The 26704-nt window shown below is 38.4% G+C and overlaps 1 protein-coding gene and 1 long non-coding RNA gene across 2 annotated transcripts in view; both read right to left on the bottom strand.

Annotated features, from left to right (window-relative positions):
- SLC39A10 (solute carrier family 39 member 10) overlaps positions 1 to 12372 on the bottom strand; it is a 93124-nt gene extending 80752 nt beyond the window's left edge. The window contains exon 1 of the mRNA XM_027563276.1: positions 12273 to 12372. The gene's annotated coding sequence lies outside the window, so the exon portion shown is untranslated. The remainder of the gene's footprint in view (positions 1 to 12272) is intronic.
- Positions 12373 to 22443: 10071 nt separating this feature from the next.
- LOC113905688 overlaps positions 22444 to 26704 on the bottom strand; it is a 60397-nt gene continuing 56136 nt past the window's right edge. Inside the window, exon 3 of the long non-coding RNA XR_003514703.1 lies at positions 22444 to 22464. This is a non-coding gene — a long non-coding RNA (uncharacterized LOC113905688). The remainder of the gene's footprint in view (positions 22465 to 26704) is intronic.

The raw sequence follows: 26704 nt of genomic DNA, 5'->3' as shown, positions 1-26704 counted from the left end.
TTAGAAAATAATCTCTTTGCAATTATGTTCCTAATTTAGTATCTGTCAAAGACTGTCTTTGAAGCATTTCAAATCTTCTTATCTAGAAGCTATGCTGAGCCAAAATACTAAATAATGCAATACTAAATGATAATAATTATTAATCATAATTATAACAAGCAGTTACAGTATAGTGTTTACTATGTGCTGACACTAATATTCCAAAGTTACATTATTGATGGTCAACAAACAAATAATAAATATGGGAAAAAGTATTCTTAAACCCATTCCCATGTTTTGCATGGGTTAAAAAAAAAAAAGACTGTTCAAAAAAAGACCGGTTTGATCAAAAGTTGCTTTGGTCAGTAATTTGAATCCTAGTTAGATTTTAATATTCTTTTTCTAGGTATAGGTAGGAGATTTAGGTAGACTAATAATTATTAACTCATTTGAGACATTAACTGGGAATCATGTGTGTTTTGGGCTTCTCTGGTGGCTCAGCAGTAAAGAACCTGCCGGCCAAGGCAGGAGATATAGGTTCGATCCCTGGGTCCAGAAGATCCCCTGGAGAAGGAAATGACAACACATTCCAGTGTTCTTGCCTGGGAAATCCCATGGACAGAGGAGCCTGGTGGGCTACAGTCCATGTGCGAAAGAGTCAGACACAACTTAGCAACTAGACAACAACAACATGTGTTTTCTAGTCTTTATACTGCCAGCAGGACCGCTTTCTAGGGCCCAGTGAAGAATGAAAATGTGGGACCCCTTGATCCAAACTATTAAGAATTTCAAGATGGCAACAACAGAGCAATATACCAAGCACAGACCCTTCTTAGCATGGTGTCCCATGTGATTGTACAGGTTGCATGGCCATGATGAAGCCAACTCTGACTGGCCATTAATACTTTAGTGGATTTTTTTTTTTTTTTAATTCTTCCCAAAGACAAAAAAAAAAATCCTGAGAATAAATTTATTTATAAAAAGGTAGTCAATAAATTAATCAAAATCTTTATAGATTTTATAAATTCTTTACATGATATGGCAAGTTACTGAGGAGATAACCCCTTAGAAGGTATGGATCATGTGACATTTTAGACTGTTGAAGTTATAACCAAAGTATTCAACATATAGCATTTCAACATGGGAGCCTGTTTTGTTCCTAATTTGAAGAATTCAGTTGTAAAATGAAGTATGAGACAACTAGGAAATTTTTAATACTGATGGAACGTTTGATAATAAGGAAATATTATTAATTTTTAAATGTATGGTAATAAAATTGGGCCTAAAAAAAGAATTCTTCTCTTTTAGAGGAATAGAAGAGAATTAATAGATGAAATAAGATTGTCTGAGTTTTGCTTTAAAATAATCCAGTGAGAGTACAGATGATGCAAGGTTATTTCTGTATAAATTGTTGAAGGGGTTGATGGTTATATGGGTACTCAATCTATTTTCTCTAGTTTTGTGTTTTAAAAATTCCATAATAACAGTAAAATATGAAGCACTGTAATAAATGCAAATTAACCAAATATACCTAGTGTCTATAATGTTCCAGTAATTGGACCAAATAGGCACATTGATAATTTTATAAATGTAGAGCTCTTTAAGTACAAGTTTTCAGAATTAGTCTGTATTTTTTCCCTATTTTAAATAAGAAGTTCAAAAACTAACAATAGCCTTAGAGCTGGAGCAATTCTGAGATAACCAAAATGGATCAGTAAAGACATCAGCCAATATGATGCAGTCATGCCTGTGCCTAACACTTGTTTTTTTAATCAAATAGACTGGTCATTTGTGGGGCAAACTGGGCATGTCTTGAAAGTGATGCAGATGTGACTTTCAAATTATTTGGCTCCATTCTAAAATAGACCCACCCTCTTCGAAGGAAACAAACAAAAAATAACTAATTTGCATCTAACTTAAACTTTCAGCTGTATTTAGAACAAAACTCTAGTACTCCTATTTATATTTCATTTGAATTTTTATGCTTTCTAGCATTCCATACTGGAAGCAAAGGGCATCGTTTAAGTATTTACTACATTTGTGCACTATTTAAACTGTTAAATTTAAATAACAATTTAACAGCATTGTTAATGGAAAAGTTTGGTGATTATAATCAGTCACTTCTAGATTAAACTGGTAGTGGGAATTGTGTTAAGAGTTAGAGAGGACGTGTAGCAGCTAACCCCAAATTACTTTAACAATGAAGCTCTGGTGAGCTTGTCTTTATTGGCGCCAGGTGAATTGACTTGTGGACTAACCATGGTTAAGAATGACAGAATCTTACCAGTTTGGGGCTGATGAGGCAAGTTCTGCCAGTGAAACACGATTGACATGTAGAGGACAGGTAAGAAGGAGACTGAGAAATTCAAGTTCAAGTTTCTGGTTTCTTCTTTCTTGTCTCCCTCATCCAACCCCAACCTACGATAAGTTGGCACTTCTTTCAAACCATTAATAATTATTCTGCAAAATGATTTATCCATTCCAACAATTTGTATAAAAGGTGATAGAATGACCAAATATCATTTTGCTGACTTTAATGTATAAGCAAAATAATATTATTTAATAACTATCTTCTATGAAAGATGAATGGAGATTTACGGTATCAAATCAATCCACACAACACAAATGAAACAAGGGCATGTATTTCAGAAGAAGGGCATGTATTTCTTATTATTTTGTGAGTAAACAGTGGATATTTATACATTCTGACTTCTCTTTCCTTCCTTTCATAGCCAAGATTCTTAAAATGTTGTGTTTTTTGTTTTTTTTCCAAACTCATTCAGCCCACTTTCTCAACTCACCTACTGAAATTGAGCTTTCACCACTAGCAGGTTACCCAAATGCCACCTTAGTTGCTCACTCTAGTGCTCACTTTTAACTGTATTGTTTCATTTCTCTGCTCCTTTTCAGGCAGTTTAAAACCCTTCCTCCTACAAATACTCAGGAAATTTGATGGATCTGATGATAGGTGAGGAAGACTTGCTCAGGACACAGAGCATGAAAAGTAACCAGAGAGGTGGTACCTTTCTACCAGACTGACTGCCCAACAAGTCAGAAACCTGTCTAGTTGTCCCACCATCAGCTTTGTTCCCCTTCAGGTAAGAATCCTCCCCGTTCATGTTAACAGAAGACAGCACACTTCTGATAGTTTATCAACTTGCTAGAGACTCCTTTCCTATCTTCTTCATGGTCTTCTTTTCTCTAAAGTCCCACACATGTAAGCAATTTCTTCTGGGTCCTCTTAATTATCATTCTACACCAGTGTTTGTGAAGGAGAGTCCTAAGGATGACTTGTATCAGCATCGGAGACTACAAGGATTCTTATGAAAAGTGCAATTTACCACCCTTACCCTAGTGAACCAGCATCTTGGGAACGAAACTCAAAATCTGTATTTTAAATCACCTCTCAGGTAATTCTTACTAAGAAATCAGGGCTGAGAATTACTGTTTTACCCACTCAACCTAGATTATTTTATCCAATCCCATGGCTTCAGTTACTATCTATATGTTGATGACATCTGTCTCCTTGTTTTCAGATATAAAGATTCTACTTGATATCTCAGGCAACTCTAATTTAAGATGTCCTAAATTGAACACACTGTCTCCCAATCCTGCCATTCTTCCCTTGTTTCCCCCATAGTTTTCTACTTCACTCCCAGAAGGGGGGAAAAAAAGTAGTAGTGAAATAGTCATTCTTGCCTCCTCTCTCAATTCATTCTCTCCTTATAACATTTTTTCTTGGCCTCATCACAAGGCATGTGGGATCTTAGTCACCCAACCAGGGATAGAACCCACGCTGCCTGTATTGAAAGGTGGGGTCTTAACCACTGGACCACCAGAGAAATCCTCCTTATGACTCTTGACTCCTACTTTTCAGTACATCCAAGTCACTCCCCTACAGCTAGACTAGTAGCCTAAAACTAGTTGGCATCTTTTCAAGCCCACCTCTGATCCATCCTCCACAGTGAAAATGGGAATCATCACTAACTCAATCAGACCACTCCCAGGCAAAAACTTTTCAAAGCCTCACACCACCCTTTCACATTATCTCTGAAGATTTGTCTATTACTTCACCCTAAAACTATACTGTCCAACATAGTAGCCCCTAGCCACATGTGACTGTGAGCACTTGAAATGTGGTTAGTCCAATTTGAAATGTGCTTTAAGTGTAATTCATCTATTAGATTTCTCAAACATTGTACCAAAAAAAAGTAAAAATGTGTCATTGATAATTTTCCATATTGGTTACATTGCTGAGATGATACAATTTTTTAAAACATTGGGCTAAATAAAATATTGTTAAAATTTTTTACCTGATTCCTTTTATTTTCTTAATGTGACTTCTAAAAATGTTTAAATCACATAGGTACTTCACATTATACTTCTAGAACTCTATAATCCAGCCAAACTGAAAGACTTGTTACTCCCTTAAAAGTTACACTTTTCCTTGCTTAAAGTGTCCCCTCTCCTCTGTACCCCTTTCCCTTCTTTCATCTGATTACCTCCCACTTGTCCTTCAGCAATGACACACACTGGAAATTTCCTGCCCCTTTTCCTTCCCAAATCAGTTCTGGGTTAGCTGTACTTCCTACACGCTTGCACGAACAGCATATAGCTTGCAATGTACCGCACTTGTGGTTTACTTGTCTACCCCAATCTTTGTCTCCTATGCACTCCAATTGCTTGTTAGCAGGACTGTGGCTTGTTCAATGCGGTATCCTTAGTTTCTAGCACATTACTTGGTTCAAAGTAGATATGGAGTAAATACTAGTGGAATGGCTGTAGAAAATGACTTCCATGAAACATGGCTAATAGTATGTGGGGAAAGAGTAATAGGCTAATACTCTAACTTTATCCTTAATTTGTCTACACACCCTATCAAACAGCATCCCCAAGCCTCTCTTGACTCTAGTAAAAATTTTAAATGTCATCAGTTAATTCAAATGATCAGAGAACAAAATGAACACAACTTTTGTCTTCTAAATATTTTTAAACTGCTTTACTGCTAGATGTTCATTGTGAGAAAAATTACCTATTCATTGGAAAACATTTTTATACCATTTCTGAAGATCAAGTCTTTGGAGGAATTTAAGTAAGACCTAAAATCAAATGATTTTTCTCTGTAATCTCGCACTGCTGGCATTCACAGAGAAGTTTTGAATACATCAAAAATTCTGGCATACTCACATTATAATTAACATTTACCACATTACTCTCTGTTAAAAGGAAAAGTTAGCAGATAGCAAATATAAAAACTATATAGTCCATGGAATTCTCTAGGCCAGAATACTGGAGTGGGTAGCCTCTTCCTTCTCCAGGGGATCTTCCCAACCCAGAGATTGAAGCCAGGTCTCCTGCATTTCAGGTGGGTTCTTTACCAGCTGAGTCACAAGGGAGGGCTCTAAATATAAAAGTAGTAAGAACAGATCATAACTATTTTCTCAGTCTCATCAGATATAAAATTTAAGTGACTCTTCAGTGTTCATCCAATTAGATCACTCTGGGTTTTGTTTTGTTTTGTTTAAAACTTTGAGATTTTTCATGCCTGTGTTCACCATGCGGATGAAACGGCTAACTCAAGTCACCACTGAACTGGAATATATAAAAGAGACACAGGAGTCACTGAAAGAGATCCTAATGGCCAAGGCTGGAACAATTTGAACAACAAAATAAATACAGTTTTGGATTACATGTAAAAATATGAAATAAGTATCCAGGAATCCATATGGATATAAATAGATAATTAGATATATTTTAAAATGAGGGAGAATAAACAAATATCTCAATATCTCAATAAACAAATATTGTAAAATAATTGCAAATTATTTATATGATCCTCTGTTTTCAAGAAGGGGGTCTCCTCATCTTAGTTGTGGGTTATTCATAATGACTTCCTTTTAAAGAGGACAGTATGAAGAGAAGCTGGGAGAGTAACTTCGTAGCGGGGAAATCTAACAAACACTAACACAGCCAGCTGATCAAAAACACCAACACTGATAAATCATGCGAATAGTATGTACCTTTGAAAGAAAGTGATTAAAATGGCACTTTCCCAGGACTTTGCAAATAGTCCAGTGGTTAAGACTTCAAGGCAGGGGGTGTGGGTTCAATTTCTGGGCTAGGGAACTAAGATCTCACATGCCACACAGGGCAACCAATAAATAAATAAATAAAATAGCACATTCCCTCTGTGATCTTCCTTCCTAAAAACTCCATAACCCCAGCCAAAATCATGGGAGAAACATAGGACCATTCTACAAAATACCTGGCCAATATTCCTGAAAACTGTTATTATCATCAAAAACATGGAAAATTTGAGAAACTGTCAAAACCAAGAGGAACCTAAGAATATATGATGACTATAATGTGATAACCTGGATGGGATTCTGAAACAACAACCGTGACAAAAAAAAAGACATTGGGTAAAAACTAAGGAAATCTGAATAAACTATGGACTTTAGTTATTAACAGTGTATCACTTCTGGTTCATCAGTTGCAGCAAATAGATCATCATAACCAAAGTAAGATGTTAATAGGAAAAGCTAGATGTTGGCTATGTAAGAACTCCCTGTGGTATCTACTACATTTCTATGTACCTAAAAGTATTAAAAACAGATGTTTTAAAAGTCATCATCTATTTGTTACTTGCAAAATATTGCCTTTTCATAATCATCCTGTACTGTAGGATAATTACCTAGTGTAAACTCTCTCTTCTTTAGCCTCTTCACTAATACTTCTCTTTATTCTCTTCCTGAATAGCACTCTTTTCCAGTCTTTAATAGTGGATTATTCTTCCCATTTCCTGACATTTCCTACATTTCTACCTTTGACTGCCTCGTCTTATCACTTTATCTCTCACGGGGAAAGAAATCTTACCAGTTACAACAACTTCAACTATGACTTTCATGATGAACATTCCAAGATCTGTATTCCAAGCCTAATCTCTCTTTTACAAGTCAGACCAGGACGTCCCTGGTAGCACAGTGGATAAGAATCTACCTGTCAACGCAGGGGACACATGTTTGGTCCCTGGTCTGGGAAGATCCCACATACCACGGAGCAACTAAGCTTGTGTGCCACAACTACTGAAGCCCATGCACCTAGAGCCTGTGCTCTGAAACAAGAGCAGCCAATCAGTGAGAAACCCATGCACCACACCTAGACAGCAGCCCCAGCTGTCTGCAACTGGAGAAAGCCAGCACGCAGCAATGAAAGACCCAGAGCAACCAAAAATAAAATAAAAATAAATAAATAAACTGTTAAAAAGCCAAACCATAGTTCACCTACCTAACAGACATATCTACCTACTGACTTTCAGGGATATCAATATAAGTATGTTCAAAGAAGAAGCCCTTGTTTTAAACCTTAATTCTGTGACTCTTATTTTGTTCTCAATCACAATTAAGAGAATTATAATTGTCCAGTCATGTAATATGGAGAAGGAAATGGCAACATTTCAGTATTTTTGCCTGGAAAATACCAGGGACAGAGGAGCCTGGCAGGTAACAGTCTGACATGACTGAGCAACTAAACAATAAACAGGTCATTTCCTCTCCAATTTCATATGAATATTGTTTAGTTCTGTTTCTACTGCATTGATCTTCCCAGATAATAAGCCCCCTTGTGATTCAGACAGTAAAAAGTCTGCCTGTAATGCAGGAGACCCAGGTTCAATCCCTTGGAGAAGGAAATGGCAACCCACTCCAGTAATCTTGCCTGGAAAATCCCATAGATGGCGGAGCCTAGTAGGTACAGTCCATGAAGTCACAGAGTCAGACACGACTGAGCGACTTCACTTTCACTTTCTATTTCTACTGCATTGATCTTCCCAGTTAATTACCAATTTAACAATCAAAATAGCCTTGGCTGACTTGCAGAACCTAGAGGTGAGTCCATGGACAGCTGAGATTGCCAGTCCTGTGATGAGACAGTGATATGAGATGTTATTTTTTTATGTTCCCTGGGAAAGAAAGAAACATCCCCAGCTTGGAACCAAAGAACACCACTGCTTTTGAGAGCCAGACCAGAGACTCAGGCTGATTCCCAATGGATGTGAAAGACAACTAACCATCTCTATTTTCTGTGTGTGGCTTTTCAAGAAAGAGTTCCCCTAGAATCTGGCAGTCCAGAAGCACTGCAGTATGGGGTCTCTGTCCCTGAGACCTGAGAACCTTTTGCCAACATTTCCCAAAGACAAGTCATAGTTTGTGGATGGCACTGGAAAAATTCTCCTTCAGCTTCAAGTGTAGCCAGATCACTGATTTCTAATGAAGCCATTAACCATCCTGTCAATAGAATCCAGATTTTATTGAGACAACATAAAATCATCTACCAGGGCCCAAATGGTAAAACCCTGGACTAAACCAGGTGGTTTTCAAATGTTGGGGTTTCAGTAACTTTTTATACTCTTAAAAGTACTGAAGATTACAACGTACATTTGTTCACATGAGTCACATCTATCAGTATCTACCAGTTTAGAAACTAAAAGTCAAAAACCTTAAAGATATTAATTATAAAATAAAAATAATAAACCTGTTATATATTAATATAACTGACATTTTGGGGAAAATATATTTTCCAAGATAAAAAATTAAGAAATCTGGCTTATAGGAAAAGTAGATTCTCATATCTGCTTCTGCATTCACTCTGTTGTTTGGTTGGAGTGCATTAAGAAAATCCAGCTTCATACAAATAAATAGTTGAAAAAAAGTATTTTAATAGCCTCTTCAGATACTTTTGGATATTCTTTGATACTACACCCAAACTCAAAAAATGTTTGTTCCTCAAAAGTTAGTTACAACACAGAATCTGAAACAGATCAATAAAATTTTATGCTCAGTTACCCTTAAATCTTTTAGTCTGTTTTGGTCTTTGAATCACCCATGAGTAATTTTATAACATGCGGTGATCATTGGGAAAATACTGATTTACTGAGTTATGAAGATCTTTCAAATGCTGACATATTTCATCACACCATATCAAAAAATCATTTCTGTTAATACTACTATAAATATCATTAGAAAATATATTTGAGTACTGGGAAGCTGTCAAGTCCACAGTGGTGGATATGAGTTATCCAGCATCGTAATTTTCACCTGAAACCTTGAATTTTATCATTTGCAACAAATATTGTCAGTTGTTTTCCTTGAAGTGACAGGCTCCCTTTGTTCATTTTCAAGAAAAATGTCAGCAAAACACCCATGTCTGAATAACCATACTTTGTTTGTCAGTCTTTTAGGTTGGTTTTTTTGTTTGGTTTTTTTTTTAAGCGTTCCATGAAAAAAGCAGCCATTTAAGCTCACAACTTAAATCATACAATATGAGACTGAAATAACAAAAGCACTTCAGTATGGACCAGAAAACAACAAACTTTATGTGAGAGCCTGGCAGTAAAGAATACAATGACTACTAATACATGTTGATATCACAGGCTTTGATTTGTGCTAAGCAACCAGGAGTATTACCCACCATTGCTGTTTTTCACTATCAGTGGAGTGAAAAAGGCAGGAAACACCTTAGCATTTATTAGGGAAACCAATTTTAACCTTGTGAACTTCCTGAAAGAATCACTGGGCTCTCGGGTTTCATAAAACACTGCTGACTTAAGTCAATGTGATATTCCATTTCATTTACCAGTATGTTCTGGAATAGGTATGTGACATAATTCTGGTCAATAAGCCAAAAGGGCCTCTGAGATAGGTTTTTCCTTCCAGTAAGACATGTGGAAGTAGAGATTTCCTCTTTCTGCCTTAGGACTTTTTATCTACATGGGAAGTCTAGCAATAATCTGCTTACAAAGACAAACAACACACTGAATTTGGAAAATGGAAAGATGGAAAACATCTGGGCAAAGTGATGTTATTATTAAATCACTGAATTATTAAACTTTGTTGAACCTTCTACTGTATTCAACTTTTGTCCTATCTCTAGAATTCTTATGTGAAGTCATAATTTCCCTTATTGTTTAAATGCCTTTTGACAGGTCTTATGTTCCTTAAAGATGAAAGCATCTTTATTCATTCATTCATACTTCCTGTCAACCCATCACTGTTCAAAAGACCCCAAAAGTTTGGTCATTACAGCTTGATACATTCCAAACTCCCTGAATTGAGCAGCAAAACAAAATTATTACAAGCCATTTAACAATAGCTGAAAGAGGCATACCAAGTTGAACAATTTAAATAGCTCACTTATATGGAGGCAGATCAAATACAAGACAATGAATTTTAATAAAAACATGAGAACCATTGAAAGGATTAGAATATAACACCAAACTCTGAGGGACTTAAAAAACAATACTTCGGAATAACAGAGTAATCAGGATCAGAAAGCAACCAGGCATTCAAAGTCAAAACACTTGGAATCTATCCAAGTTTCAAGAAATCAAATGGCACCTGGAGATTATCATACTAAGTGAAGTAAGTCAGACAGCGAAAGGCAAATGTCATATGATATCACTTACATGTGGCATCTAAAAAAAAAGATACAAATGAACTTATTTTCAAAGCAGAAACAGTCTCACAGACTTAAAGAACAATTTATGGTTATGGGAGGGGGAAGGGTGGAGGGAGGAATAGATTAGGAGTGTGGGATTGACAAGTACACAGTGCTATATTTAAAACAGATGACCAATAAAGACCTACTGTATAATATAGGGAATGCTGCTCAATATTCTGTGATAACCTAAATGGGAAAAGAATTTGAAAAAGAATAGATACATGTATATGTATAACTGAATCACTTTGCTAACACAACATTGTTAATCAACTATGTTCTGGTATAAAATAAAAAGTAAAAGGAAAATTGCAGCACTATTTACAACAGCTAGAACATGGAAGCGACCTAGATGTCCACTGACAGATGAATGAATAAAGAAGCTGTGGTACATACATACAATGAAATATTACTTGGCCATAAAAAGGAATGCATTTGAGTTAGTTCAAGTTATGTGGATGAACCTACAGCCTATCATACAGACTGAAGTAAGTCAGAAAGAGAAATATAAATATCATATACTGATGCATATATATGGAATCTAGAAAGATGGCAGTGATGAATTTATTTGCAGGGCAGCAATGGAGAAACAGACATAGAGAACAGACCTATGGTCACGGAGGGGAAGAGAGAAGGGAGAGGGTAAGACGTATGGAGAGAGTAACATGGAAACTTACAATACCATATATAAAATAGATAGCCAATGGGAATTTACTGTATGGATCAGGGAACTCAAACAGGGGCCCTGTGACAATCTAGAAGGGTGGAATGGGGAGGGAAACAGTAGAGAGGTTTGGAGGGAGGGGATATGGATATATCTATGGCTGACTTTTGTTGATGTTTGACAGAAAACAACAAAATTCTGTAAAGAGATTATCCTTTCATTAAAAAATGAGTGAAGTGGCAAAAAAAAAAAAAAATCAAATTTCAAATTGTGTAGCAGATGAATAAGGAAGTATTCATTATTCTATGTTAACACAACAAACATATACCACCAAAATTGAAGATGTATTCATGAGTAAGAGATGTAACAATACATTTTTGAATTGTCAGGTTACAGTAAAGAGTTCTTTTCCAGATAAAACAGGCCCGTCTTTTGATACCTATATATGGGTTTGAAGATTTCTAATTCAAATTCTTTAACCTTTGAATCAAAGTGTGAGATTTAGAAAGGGAAATAAGTCCAAGAAATAAAAGAGAAACAAACTGTCTTCTAGACAGGAAAAATTATTATCACTTTCATTTATTTCTCCCATCTATTTCATCTCTGTGTGTCAGTGGAAAAGTAGAAATGGCCCACAGCTATTTGTGCCTTGCAAGATCAGAATTCCTGCCTCTGCACGGAAAATATAGTCTACCATATAAAGAATGGCTTTAGGGAAATAATTATCTCTCTCTGTAAAAGTCAACATTCAATTCCTCTAATGTAGTAATATAACAATTCTATAACTAAATGACAGAAATATATGTTTTAAACTCAACAATAAGCGCCATTGATTTACTTATGTATTTTACTTGAAACTAGCTCTGGAATGAGTAGAGTTACCACATCAAGATCTATTATTTTAGATGTTTCAAAATAGAGAAGTGTAATCTTTTAATCACCAAATGAAGTAACAGCCTTTGAATGATAAAGTAGCTTCAGTAACTCTGCTTTATAAGCATAATTAGTGGTCTTATATATAGTAGCATTCTGCATTTACTGAAGTTTTCCATCCTGTGTCATAAACATAATCTAGTTGTTTTGTCTTTTATACCTTATAAACATTGATCATCATATCCATAAAATTGCTTGTTACCTTAGAATGTAGTAAAATTAGGACTTCCCTTGTGGCCCAGTGGTTAAGACTGCTGGTTAAGAGCTTCCACAGAAGGGAACACAGGTTTGACCTCTGGTCTGCCTCTTGAGAAACCTGTATGCAGGTCAGGAAGCAAAAATTAGAACTGGACATGGAACAGACTGATTCCAAATAGGAAAAGGAGTACATCAAGGCTGTATATTGTTGCCCTGCTTATTTAACTTCTATGCAGAGTACATCATGAGAAACGTTGGGCTGGAGGAAGCACAAGCTAGAATCAAGATTATGGCATCCGGTCCCATCACTTCATGGCAGATAGATGGGGAAACAGTGGAAACAGTGACTGACTTTATTTTCCTGGGTTCCAAAATCACTGCAGATGGTGATTGCAGCCGTGAAATTAAAAGACGCTTACTCCTTGGAAAGAAAATTATGACAAACCTAGACAGCATATTAAAAAGCAGAGACATTACTATTCCAACAAAGGTCCATCTAGTCAAGGCTATGGTTTTTCCACTGGTCATGTATGGATGTGAAAGTTGGACTATAAAGAAAAGAAAGACTATAAAGAAAGCTGAGCACAGAAGAATTGATGTTTTTGAACTGTGGTGTTGGAGAAGACTCTTGAGAGTCCCTTGGACTGCAAGGAGATCCAACCAGTCCATCCTAAAGGAGATCAATCCTGGGTGTTCATTGGAAGGACTGATGTTAAAACTGAAACTGCAGTACTTTGGCCACCCGATGTGAAGAGCTGACTCATTGGAAAAGACCCTGATGCTGGGAAAGATTGAGGGCAGGAGGGGAAGGGGACGACAGAGGATGAGATGGTTGGATGGCATCATCGACTTGATGGACATGGGTTTGGGTGGACTCCAGGAGTTGGTGATGGACAGGGAGGCCTGGTGAGCTGCGGTTCATGGGGTCACAAAGAGTCAGACATGACTGACTGACTGAATTGAACTGAACTGGAAGTAAGATCCCATGTGCCATGCAGCAATGGCCAAAAGAAAAACAAAATGTAGTAAAATTCATCGTGTGACGATATCAGTATTCTCCCATATTCCTATTGCAAAGGACATAGATATTATATATTGGTAAATACTCATTTTTTTTCTTTTTCTAGCTGTACCACAGGGCATGGGGGATATTAGTTCCACTCCCAGGAGTTGAACTCAAGCCCCCTGTGATGAATCCTAACCACTGAACCACCAAGAAATTCCTATACTGGTAAACATTCTTAATCACTAACTGAGATTTTTTCAAAAGTTATTTTCAGAGGTGATTCCAAATCAAAAGCCTAGTAAGGATTAGTCTATTTCCATTCTTTGCAGCCAAAGATGGAGAAGCTCTATACAGTCAGCAAAAACAAGACTAGAAGCTGACTGTGGCTCAGACCATGAACTCCTTATTGCCAAATTCAGACTGAAATTGAAGAAAGTAGGGAAAACCACTAGACCATTCAGGTATGACCTAAATCAAATCCTTTATGATTATACAGTGGAAGTGAGAAATAGATTTAAGGGCATAGATCTGATAGATAGAGTGCCTGATGAACTATGGAATGAGGTTCATGACATTGTACAGGAGACAAGGATCAAGACCATTCCCATAGAAAAGAAATGCAAAAAAGCAAAATGGCTGTCTGAGGAGGCCTTACAAATACCTGTGAAAAGAAGAGAAGCGAAAAGCAAAGGAGAAAAGGAAAGAAACAAGCATCTAAATGCAGAGTTCCAAAGAATAGCAAGAAGAGATAAGAAAGCCTTCTTCAGCGATCAATGCAAAGAAATAGAGGAAAACAACAGAATGGGAAAGACTAGGGATCTCTTCAAGAAAATTAGAGATACCAAAGGAACATTTCATGCAAAGGTGGGCTCGATAAAGGACAGAAATAGTATAGACCTAACAGAAGCAGAAGATATTAAGAAGAGATGGAAAGAATACACAGAAAACTACAAAAAGATCTTCACGACCCAGATAATCACGATGGTGTGATCACTCACCTAGAGCCAGACATCCTGGAATGTGAAGTCAAGTGGGCCTTAGAAAGCATCGCTACGAACAAAGCTAGTGGAGGTGATGGAATTCCAGTTGAATTATTTCAAATCCTGAAAGATGATGCTGTGAAAGTGCTGCACTCAATATGCCAGCAAATTTGGAAGACTCAGCAGTGGCCACAGGACTGGAAAAGGTCAGTTTTCATTCCAATCCCAAAGAAAGGCAATGCCAAAGAATGCACAAACTACCGCACAATTGCACTCATCTCACACGCTAGTAAAGTAACGCTCAAAATTCTCCAAGCCAGGCTTCAGCAATACGTGAACCGTGAACTTTGTGATGTTCAAGCTGGTTTTAGAAAAGGCAGAGGAACCAGAGATCAAATTGCCAACATCCGCTGGATCATGGAAAAAGCAAGAGAGTTCCAGAAAAACATCTATTTCTGCTTTATTGACTATGCCAAAGCCTTTGACTGTGTGGATCACAAGAAACTGTGGAAAATTCTGAAAGAGATGGGAATACCAGACCACCTGACCTGCCTCTTGAGAAACCTGTATGCAGGTCAGGAAGCAACAGTTAGAACTGGACATGGAACAACACACTGGTTGCAAATAGGAAAAGGAGTTCGTCAAGGCTGTATATTGTCACCCTTTTTAACTTATATGCAGAGTACATCATGAGAAACACTGGACTGGAAGAAACACAAGCTGGAATCAAGATTGCCGGGAGAAATATCAATCACCTCAGATATGCAGATGACACCACTCTTATGGCAGAAAGTGAAGAGGAACTCAAAAGCCTGTTGATGAAAGTGAAAGTGGAGAGTGAAAAAGTTGGCTTAAAGCTCAACATTCAGAAAATGAAGATCATGGCATCTGGTCCCACCACTTCATGGGAAATAGATGGGGAAACAGTGGAAACAGTGTCTGACTTTATTTTTCTGGGCTCCAAAATCACTACGGATGGTGACTGCAGCCATGAAATTAAAAGACACTTACTCCTTGGAAGGAAAGTTGTGACCAACCTAGACAGCATATTTAAAAGCAGAGACATTACTTTGCCAACAAAGGTTCGTCTAGTCAAGGCTATGGTTTTTCCAGTGGTCATGTATGGATGTGAGAGTTGGACTGTGAAGAAGGCTGAACGCCAAAGAATTGATGCTTTTGCACTGTGGTGATGGAGAAGACTCTTGAGAGTCCCTTGGACTGCAAGGAGATCCAACCAGTGCATTCTGAAGGAGATCAGCCCTGGGCTTTCTTTGGAAGGAATGATGCTAAAGCTGAAACTCCAGTACTTTGGCCACCTCATGCGAAGAGTTGACTCATCAGAAAAGATCTGATGCTGGGAGGGATTGGGGGCAGGGGGAGAAGGGGACAACAGAAGATGAGATGGCTGGATGGCATCACTGACTCGATGGAAGTGAGTCTCAGTGAACTCCGGGAGTTGGTAATGGACAGGGAGGCCTGGCATGCTGCAATTCATGGCGTCGCCAAAAGTCAGACACAACTGAGCACTGATCTGATCTGAACATGTTTTTGAACCACTCTGAAGTTCTAACAGAAGACAATATATTAGTAACTTTTAAGTAAATTATGGTTAAATGTTGTTGATGTTCAGTCATTCAGTCATGTCTGACTCTTTGTGACCCCATGGACTGTGGCACACCAGGCTTCCCTATCCTTTACCATCTCCCAGAGTTTGCTCAAACTCATGTCCAATGAGTCAGTGATGCCATCCAACCATCTCATCCTCTGTCATCCCCTTCTCTTCCTGTCTTAAATCTTTCCCAGCATCAGGGTCTTTTCTAATGAGTCAGCTCTTTGCATCAGGTGGCCAAAGTATTGGAGCTTCAGTTTCAGCATCAGCCCTTCCAATGGATATTCAGGACTGATTTCCTTTAGGATGGACTGGTTTGATCTCCTTGCAAGCCAAGGGACTCTCAAGAGTCCTCTCCAGCTTCACAGTCCGAAAGCATCAATTCTTCAGTGCTCAGCCTTCTTTATGATTCAACTCTCACATCTATACATGACTACTGGAAAAACCATTGCTTTGACTATACAGACCTTTGTCAGGAAAGTAATATCTCCACTTTTTAATGGTTAAATGAATTATTAAAAGTTCATCTAACGACTTGCTCTCATTAAGACTCTACATTTCCATTGCAGGGGGAATGGGTTCAATCCCTGATTGTTGGTTGGGCAGCTAAGATCCTGCATGCTGCATGGAGCAGCCAAAAACAAAAATAAATTTTAAATATAAGTTTCTTTAAACTTTGAAGTAATGTTGTGTTTTGAGAAAACACCTTTAATTATTTTTAAAGCATATGCAGAGCTTGGGGCTAAGATGTGTTTGGTGTTTTAATTAGAGACTGAATGTTCTAATCAGGGATTCAATTTGCCATTTTAAAAATAGATGTCAAGTGAGATAACTTAATAATTTCAGCAGCAGTATGGAAATTTCTTTCTTCAAACTGCCCCTTTTAATCAGGTGCTACAGGGGAAATTATTGGTAGCCTTACTAGCATCTGAAAAAAATTGTAGATCATTTGTATAAGGGCAAAGCTTTTGTCATAAGATACTCTGGAAAATATTAAGTGAAAGAGTTTCCTCTACAAGTCTGACATGTTCATTCTGTGGCTCCACAGCTGTGGTTGTACCAGGCATAGGTGTTAAGTATAAACTCTCTGATTTATAAACTCCCTTGGATTACTGTCATCACAGTAATCCAAGGGAAACATATTGGTATAGAAATAATGTCAAGAATAGTATCAGATTTGAGATATATCTGGGAGGTAGAATTGATAAGACTTGATCAATTGATGAGACCAGATAAGAATGTGTGTAGGGTAGGGAAGGTGATCAAGGATAATTTTTGGGTTTCTGGTATGAATAACTGTATAGGAATCTTCTACCACGAGTGAGAAGACTGGAGGAGGGACAGGTGTAGAGGCTGGGGAAGAGGATGAAGACTTAATAGTTGGAGATATTTTAAGTTTGAGATATGTAAAGGACATCTCAGTAGAGATTTCAAGTGGGTAATGTGATTTCCAGTTCAAGCTCCAAGGATAAGTGTAAGTGAAAGTTGCTTGGTCATGTCCAACCCTTTGCGACCCCATGGACTGTCCATGGAATTATCTAGGCCAGAATACTGGAGTGGGTAGCCTTTGCCTTCTCCAGGGGATCTTCCCAACCCAGGGATTGAACTCAGGTCTTCCACATTGCAGGTGGATTCCCTACCAGCTGAACCACAAGGGAAGTGTGAGGCAGGTAATTAATTTCGAAGTTGTCAGTGTTTAGATGAAACCACAGGACTAGATAAGATTGCTCAAGAATAACTGGGTAGAATGTAAAGAAGGCCCAGGACCTCTGCCTGGACAACTTGAGAAATTGTCCTACTCTATTTTTATCTAACTCCTTTCATATTTAGGTCTCTGCCTAATTTTTACTTTTTTAAAAAGACTTCTCTGGACTACTTAATCTACATTAGGCAACGCTCTGCCCAATATGTTTTCATCAAAGTTCTTACCACAGTTTGCAATGAATTATTTGTGATTATTTATTTTGTATTTGTCTCTACACTAGAATGTATGTTTCATGAATGTATGCTTCAGGGCAGAGGCCATTTGTTTTAATTTGTATTCCCAATACCTGGCACATATAAATACTAAGCATTGAGTAATGAAAGAAAGGGGATGTGAATAATGAGTGAATGTAAGATGAGTCTGTTGAGGTGATAAAAATTTAGCAATTGTTAAAATATAAACCATATATAAAACAACTTGAGGTATTATCATTTATCTTGAACTTTTCTAAGGAAAAAATAAATAGCAAAGAATTTAAGCAATTTACTTTATAATTTCATTCTTTACTGAGGGTTTCTATTGAGGGTCTTATATGTAAATGTTTATGGAGAACTCTGTATGCTCAGAGTACAAACAATTCATCAACTGTACAAGTGTTCTATCATAAACTCCCAGAGTTTGGATCCTGTGTTATTCATCCTAATCTCTTCTCCTTCAAGGTTCTCTTGTGTATGATGAATGGCCAGATGTGTTTATTGTTCTAATGTATGCTTTAATTGGAGAAGGCAATGGCACCCCACTCTAGTACTCTTGCCTGGAAAATCCCATGGACGGAGGTGCCTGGTGGGCTGCAGTCCATGGGGTCGCTAGGAGTCGGACACGACTGAGCGACTTCACTTTCACTTTTCACTTTCCTGCATTGGAGAAGGAAATGGCAACCCACTCCAGTGTTCTTGCCTGGAGAGTCCCAGGGACGAGGAGCCTGGTGGGCTGCCGTCTATGGGGTCGCACAGAGTCGGACACAACTGAAGTGACTTAGCAGCAGCAGCATGCTTTAATTGTTACATTGAAACGTTTTTATACGTTTCAATTACAACTTCAGAATAAAGGGGACATGACATTGATTTTGCTCGAGTTTTGCTTATCTTGCTCAATATTCACATCTTTATAAACGTTCCTTATACCAGAAGTTCACTTCTAAAGTTTATTTTAATACATCTGAGAGATTTCTTCCACAAGACACAATAGATTATACATAGAGCCACCAGAAGTATGAAGTCTGCAAAATTTGATATTGACAACCATCTGTTCCTATCTGTGGCATTACTAATTCCCTCTACCATAATCAGTGGCTTTTGGCTGTCCCTCAGACTCTCAATGCAACATCGTCATTCAGTACACTATGTGCAGAGGCACATTTTCCTTCTTTCAGAATTACTACCTGTCTTGTTTGCGATTCTTTCCTGGTCTTATTTCCTATTATGCAAGAAATGTCCAGTTGTGTTTTTACTTTGTTGTGAAATAAAAATTATTCTGATAATTATAGAATGTTAGAATTAGCAAGTCTTTAGTCTCCCTCACTTTTCAGCTATTGATATAATTAGTTTATTTTCCGGGGTTTGTTACTTTGGGTAATATAATTGCCTTTAGGGTGTGTTGCTAATGGTGGGAAGCTGCTGCTGCTCAAATCACATCAGTAGTCCTTTCTACACAAAATGACGTCAACTGGCCACTTATTTAAAAGAGTGTCTTCATTGTTTACTCCATTTTAAAATAGAAGGATGGACAATTATTGAAGTTGTAGCTATTCTGTTTAAATGAATCACAATGGCAGTTATGAGTCATAGAGGATGGTTTGGTTTGGTTTTAATGCAGATTTCTAAACCTACTGTTTCAAATGTTTTGAGAGAACGATCAGAATAAATTATCCAGAGTCGTAGAAAATTAGAATTAACATATATCCTTGGTTTAAAACTCCCAATTTTTTATATTTTATATTTCTTAGGCAACAGTTAACCCTTCATTTAATGCAGTAATGCAGTAACATTTTTTTTTAACATTTTAAAATATAATTTTAAGGCAATCTTTGAGGTGTTGAGAATTTACTGATGCATCATCATGAATTTATTTCTGCCAAGAAACACAGATTAATGCTTGAAGATAAAAACAGCCAGGGGACATGGGAAGACATTTATGTGCAAGGAGAGGAATTGTATCTCTAGGCTAAAACTATTTATCAATTTTCCTGCCACTAAAACTTGCCAGCCAGTTTGTGAGCCCGAGATACAGATGAGTAACTCTGTATAGAGAACTCTTCTCTGTGGGGAAAATGCACTCAGGGAAATTACTACCCATTGATGATATTTTCCCTGACGTCCTCTTCACCCTTATCTGCACTTTGCACAGTTACTCTCCAACCGACCCTCTCTAACTATCATCTATGCCCTGCAATAGATCTAAACCCTCTCTAAAATCGAGAAGTGGTTTCATTTTTAAAAGGAAGCTCTTTTACTTTCATTTCCACAGAATTACAGAAGATTGTTGTTGCTGTTTTTTTTAAGAATTTAAACATATATTAGTAATGTATATTTTGTGGCCATGAAAATAAATACTTGTATTATTTTCTTTTTCATATGTCAAATTAAAATGTTCATTACTTTCTCATCTCAAAGCTTCAGGAACAAAGCATTGAGAAGGAAATGGTAAATAGCAAAGTCGCCCTCTAAACAGTCAGACCATCAGGACGGGATGAGATTTATTGCTACCAGGTTTTCACTACTTGAATCTTGCTGAGGCCTTTGTATCCCTAAGGGAATCTGATAAATTTTAGGGTTTCTGATCACACAGCTAATGTCTCTTGGAAAAAATAAAGAAGAATATGTAACAGAAAATATCAGAGGTTTTTCATCTCAAGATAAAGGAGGTAAGAACAGGGTCTCATTTAGAATTTTTTGAGGTCTGGAACTCTGAAAGATTGTGATTCTTCACGTGTTGTTCAAATAAAGTCAACACCAGACTGTAAAATGCAAAATACAAAATTTACATGGCATGTAAATTAAGAGTTTCTCTCCAGTTATTTTTTTGTATGTAGAAATTCGGACACTTTATCTTTGTTGAGCTCTCTTCAGTTTTTCACATCCCTGCTTTGCTGGTGTCCATTGAGAAGCAGGTCCAGGATGGGCAAAAGATCTTATCTTAGGCATGCATTTTCCATGTTCCTCTCTCCTCACAGAGCCTCGTACACAATAAGGGCCTCATAAATGGCTTGGAAGTGGGGATGAAGAGGGCAGATGGAGCACTGGCTGATTGGAGTTGTTAACAAAATTTTAAACTGCCAATGCCTTATTGGACAAAGACGATGATTATTCTCTAATAGTCACATAAATTGCTAATTTATAAGTATAATATCTAACCTTCATTCCTTCTGGGTAGGCAATTGCCACATTTTATATCTTTAGTGCGTGGACACAACAGGCTTTCCTTCACATCTGGATACAACTGAAAGGGTCACCAGATTTTGGCTAGTGAATGATCTCCCTAGTAGGTGATCTTTATTTTCTTCCTGAGTACACATTTCCAGGAAATGATAAAGCCTTTATTTTACGTTTTAAATCCTCAGTCTAATTTTTCCCAATCTATATACCTATGAGGGTGTATACATGTGCATGTGTGGCGGTTTTGGTTTGTTTGCTTGAATTTGGATTTTTTGAATGAATGACTAAAACATCTTTACTTTGATAAAATACTTTCGCAATGTTACAAAGTACATTCACAATGTTTTCAGATTCTTTCCTTTCCAAAGCAAGTTTCTGAGAAAAAAACATTTTACAAATAAAGGTATATAATATAGTGTGTTCATTTTGCCCCATTTAAAATTTGATAATAAGTTATTTTATAAAGCCAAATGTTTTCTTTTCAGGGCCAAATTTCTTTTTGAGAGCTAAAGCATGCCAGTAATGGGCTGCTTCAAATTTTAGTGATGTAGAGCCAAAATAAAATTGTTCCTTAAGACTCTGTATGTGAAGAGTACTGGTTATTTGTTCCACAGTAAATGCTTGCTTTTCATACTGTTCATGGGGTTCTCAAGGCAAGAATACTGAAGTGGTTTGCCATTCCCTTCTCCAGCGGACCACATAGAGGAAAACAACAGAATGGGAAAGACTAGAGATCTCTTCAAGAAAATTAGAGATACCAAGGGAACATTTCATGCAAAGATGAGCTCGATAAAGGACAGAAATGGTATGGACCTAACAGAAGCAGAAGATATTAAGAAGAGGTGGCAAGAATTCACAGAAGAACTGTACAAAAAAGATCTTCACGACCCAGATAATCACGATGGTGTGATCACTGACCTAGAGCCAGACATCCTGGAATGTGAAGTCAAGCGGGCCTTAGAAAGCATCGCTACGAACAAAGCTAGAGGAGGTGGTGGAATTCCAGTTGAGCTATTTCAAATCCTGAAAGATGATGCTGTGAAAGTGCTGCACTCAATATGCCAGCAAATTTGGAAAACTCAGCAGTGGCCACAGGACTGGAAAAGGTCAGTTTTCATTCCAATCCCAAAGAAAGGCAATGCCAAAGAATGCTCAAACTCCCCCACAATTGCACTCATCTCACATGCTAGTAAAGTAATGCTCAAAATTCACCAAGCCAGGCTTTAGCAATACGTGAACCGTGAACTTCCTGATGTTCAAGCTGGTTTTAGAAAAGGCAGAGGAACCAGAGATCAAATTGCCAACATCTGCTGGATCATGGAAAAAGCAAGAGAGTTCCAGAAAAACATCTATTTCTGCTTTATTGACTATGCCAAAGCCTTTGACTGTGGATCACAATAAACTGTGGAAAATTCTGAAAGAGATGGGAATACCAGACCACCTGACCTGCCTCTTGAGAAACCTATATGCAGGTCAGGAAGCAACAGTTAGAACTGGACATGGAACAACACACTGGTTCCAAATAGGAAAAGGAGTACGTCAAGACTGTATACTGTCACCCTGCTTATTTAACCTCTATGCAGAGTACATCATGAGAAACGTTGGACTGGAAGAAGCACAAGCTGGAGTCAAGACTGCTGGGAGAAATATCAATACCCTGAGATATGCAGATGACACCACTCTTATGGCAGAAAGTGAAGAGGAACTCAAAAGGCTCTTGATGAAAGTGAAAAAGTTGGCTTAAAGCTCAACATTCAGAAAACGAAGATCATGGCATCTGGTCCCATCACTTCATGGGAAATAGATGGAGAAACAGTGGAAACAGTGTCTGACTTTATTTTTCTGGGCTCCAAAAACACTGCAGATGGTGATTGCAGCCATGAAATTAAAAGACGCTTGCTCCTTGGAAGGAAAGTTATGACCAACCTAGATAGCGTATTCAAAAGCAGAGACATTACTTTGCCAACAAAGGTCCGTCTAGTCAAGGCTATGGTTTTTCCAGTGGTCATGTATGGATGTGAGAGTTGGACTGTGAAGAAGGCTGGGCGCCGAAGAATTGATGATTTTGAACTGTGGTGTTGGACAAGACTCTTGAGAGTCCCTTGGACTGCAAGGAGATCCAGTCCATTCTGAAGGAGATCAGCCCTGGGTGTTCTTTGTAAGGAATGATGCCAAAGCTGAAACTCTGGTATTTGGCCACCTCATGCGAAGAGTTGACTCATTGGAAAAGACTCTGATGCTGGGAGGGATTGGGGGCAGGAGGAGAAGGGGACGACAGAGGATGAGATGGCTGGATGGCATCACTGACTCGATGGATGTGAGTCTGAGTGAACTCCAGGAGTTGGTGATGGACAGGGAGGCCTGGCATGCTGCGATTCATGGAGTCGCAAAGAGTTGGACACGACTGAGAGACTGAACTGAACTGAAATGCTTGCTTTAATATGGCCTCTTTTGTTTAAAGAAATGTATACTGAGCCCAAAAGGACACACTCCAAAGTACAAAGATGCATCATTAATAAGCAATCTAGGGCTTCCCTGATGGCTCAGTGGTAAAGAATCCACCTGCCAATGAAGATGTCGGTTCGATCCCTAGTCTGGGAAGATTCCACCTGCCAAGGAGCAGCTAAGCCCATGGGCCATAACTATCGAGTCTGGGCTCTAGAGCTGGGAACTGCAACCACTGAGTCCACATGCCGCAACTTCTGAAGCCCATGCACCCTAAAGCCAGTGCTCCACAACAAGAGAAGCCAGCATAATAAGAAGCCTGCATACTGTAACTAGAGAGTGGCACCCCTCTCCCCACAACTAGAGAAAAACCCACGTAGCAACAAAGACCCAGCATAGCCAAAAATAAATAAAATTATTATAAAAAAGAAGTAATCTATTTAGGTAAATTATATAATACTGGGCAAGGTTGGAGTGGTGAGGGGTGAGGGGAAGGCAAGGAAACTTTATTCTTGTAAAAACTTCTAAGGTCACTAAGGCAATTCTAAACAAATGTTAAACAGAAATATTAACATTTAAATATTACAACTTACACTTAGGAGAAAAGTCTGATTATCGATGGAACAGAACACTCAAATTCAATCATGTCAACAAAACACATGCCCTTATATAATCTGGCAGAACAGCCCTGAATACAATACTTTTTTATTAAGTGGTTTTCAAACTCTACCTGAAAGTGACGTCATTTATTAACATACAAACTTTCACCTTTAATTTCCTTGAATCTCTTTCCATTATGCCTTCTGGGCTCAGCTGATTTAGCCTTCCTAATTAATCTCTGCTATTGTCCTTCTGGGCTTCTCTGGTGGCTTCGACGGTAAAGTGTCTGCCTGCAATGCGGGAGACCTGGGTTCAATCCCAGGGCTGGAAAGATCCCCTGGAGAAGGCAATGGCACCCCACTCGAGTACTCTTGCCTGGAAAATCCCGTGGACGGAGGAGCCTGGTGGGCTGCAGTCCATGGGGTTGCAGAGAGTCAGACACGACTGAACGACTTCACTTTCACATTTTCATTGTCCTTGCTGGTTTCTCACACAGGTGTCATCAATGACATCCAAACTGTTTTTTGGCTTTTATTTACAAGTTCCTTTGTCACATTCACCACAACTTCTCTTTCAAACACTTGAGTTCTCTTTAAACTCTCTGTCCTTAAAAATATCCTCTTGATCTGTGTCTGGGAGGCATGGCTGACTAGTAACCATTTTGGTGATGTCATATAACTGCTTCAAACTGGAAAAGCTCACTTTAATTTAGTAGGTCTGCTTAAACCAAAACAGTTCTAGGAATGTTTGGAATGCTTGAACTTAAGACGAAAAGTCTAATTCACTTGTTTTCTAAAAAACTGCGCTAATAGTGGACCAATGTGACATACGTTAAGAACAGTTTTCAGATCAGATCAGATCAGTCGCTCAGTTGTGTCTGACTCTTTGTGACCCCATGATTTGCAGCACGCCAGGCCTCCCTGTCCATCATCAACTCCTGGAGTTCACTGAGACTCACGTCCATCGAGTCACTGATGCCATCCAGCCATCTTATCCTCTGTCGTCCCCTTCCCCTCTTGCCCCCAATCCCTCCCAGCATCAGAGTCTTTTCCAATGAGTCAACTCTTCGCATGAGGTGGCCAAAGTACTGGAGTTTCAGCTTTAGCATCATTCCTTTCAAAGAAAGCCCAGGGCTGATCTCCTTCAGAATGGACTGGTTGGATCTCCTTGCAGTCCAAGGGACTCTCAAGAGTCTTCTCCAACACCACAGTGCAAAAGCATCAATTCTTCGGCACTCAGCCTTCTTCACAGTCCAACTCTCACATCCATACATGACCACTGGAAAAACCATAGCCTTGACTAGACGAACCTTTGTTGGCAAAGTAATGTCTCTGCTTTTGAATATGCTATCTAGGTTGGTCATAACTTTCCTTCCAAGGAGTAAGCGTCTTTTAATTTCATGGCTGCAGTCACCATCTGTAGTTATTTTGGAGCTCAGAAAAATAAAGTCAGACACTGTTTCCACTGTTTCCCCATCTATTTCCCATGAAGTGATGGGACCAGATGCCATGATCTTCGTTTTCTGAATGTTGAGCTTTAAGCCAACCTTTTCACTCTCCACTTTCACTTTCATCAAGAGGCTCTTTAGTTCCTCTTCACTTTCTGCCATAAGAGTGGTGTCATCTGCATATCTGAGGTGATTGATATTTCTCCCGGCAATCTTGATTCCAGCTTGTGTTTCTTCCAGTCCAGCATTTCTCAGGATGTACTCTGCATATAAGTTAAATAAACAGGGTGACAATATACAGCCTTGACGAACTCCTTTTCCTATTTGCAACCAGTGTGTTGTTCCATGTCCAGTTCTAACTGTTGCTTCCTGACCTGCATATAGGTTTCTCAAGAGGCAGGTCAGGTGGTCTGGTATTCCCATCTCTTTCAGAATTTTCCACAGTTTATTGTGATCCATACAGTCAAAGGCTTTGGCATAGTCCATAAAGCAGAAATAGATGTTTTTCTGGAACTCTCTTGCTTTTTCCATGATCCAGCAGATGTTGGCAATTTGATCTCTGGTTCCTCTGCCTTTTCTAAAACCAGCTTGAACATCACAAATTTCACAGTTCACATATTGCTGAAGCCTGGCTTGGAGAATTTTGAGCGTTACTTTACTAGCGTGTGAGATGAGTGCAATCGTGGGGGAGTTTGAGCATTCTTTGGCATTGCCTTTCTTTGGGATTGGAATGAAAACTGACCTTTTCCAGTCCTGTGGCCACTGCTGAGTTTTCCAAATTTGCTGGCATATTGAGTGCAGCAATTTCACAGCATCATCTTTCAGGATTTGGAATAGCTCAAGTGGAATTCCATCACCTCCACTAGCTTTGTTCATAGTCATGCTTTCTAAGGCCCACTTGACTTCACATTCCAGGATGTCTGGCTCTAGGTCAGTGATCACACCATCATGATTATCTGGGTCGTGAAGGTCTTTTTTGTACAGTTCTTTTGTGTATTCTTGCCACCTCTTCTTAATATCTTCTGCTTCTGTTAGGTCCATACCATATCTGTCCTTTATTGAGCTCACAGTAGCATGAAATGTTCCTTTGGTACCTCTGATTTTCTTGAAGAGATCTCTAGTCTTTCCCATTCTGTTGTTTTCCTCTAATTCTTTGCATTGATCGCTGAAGAAGGCTTTCTTATCTCTTCTTGCTATTCTTTGGAACTCT

Source organism: Bos indicus x Bos taurus, chromosome 2 (assembly GCF_003369695.1).
Source record: "Bos indicus x Bos taurus breed Angus x Brahman F1 hybrid chromosome 2, Bos_hybrid_MaternalHap_v2.0, whole genome shotgun sequence".
NCBI lineage: Eukaryota > Metazoa > Chordata > Mammalia > Artiodactyla > Bovidae > Bos > Bos indicus x Bos taurus.
The sequence above is the reverse complement of the archived record's forward strand: the minus strand, read 5'-3'. Positions and strand labels throughout refer to the sequence as shown.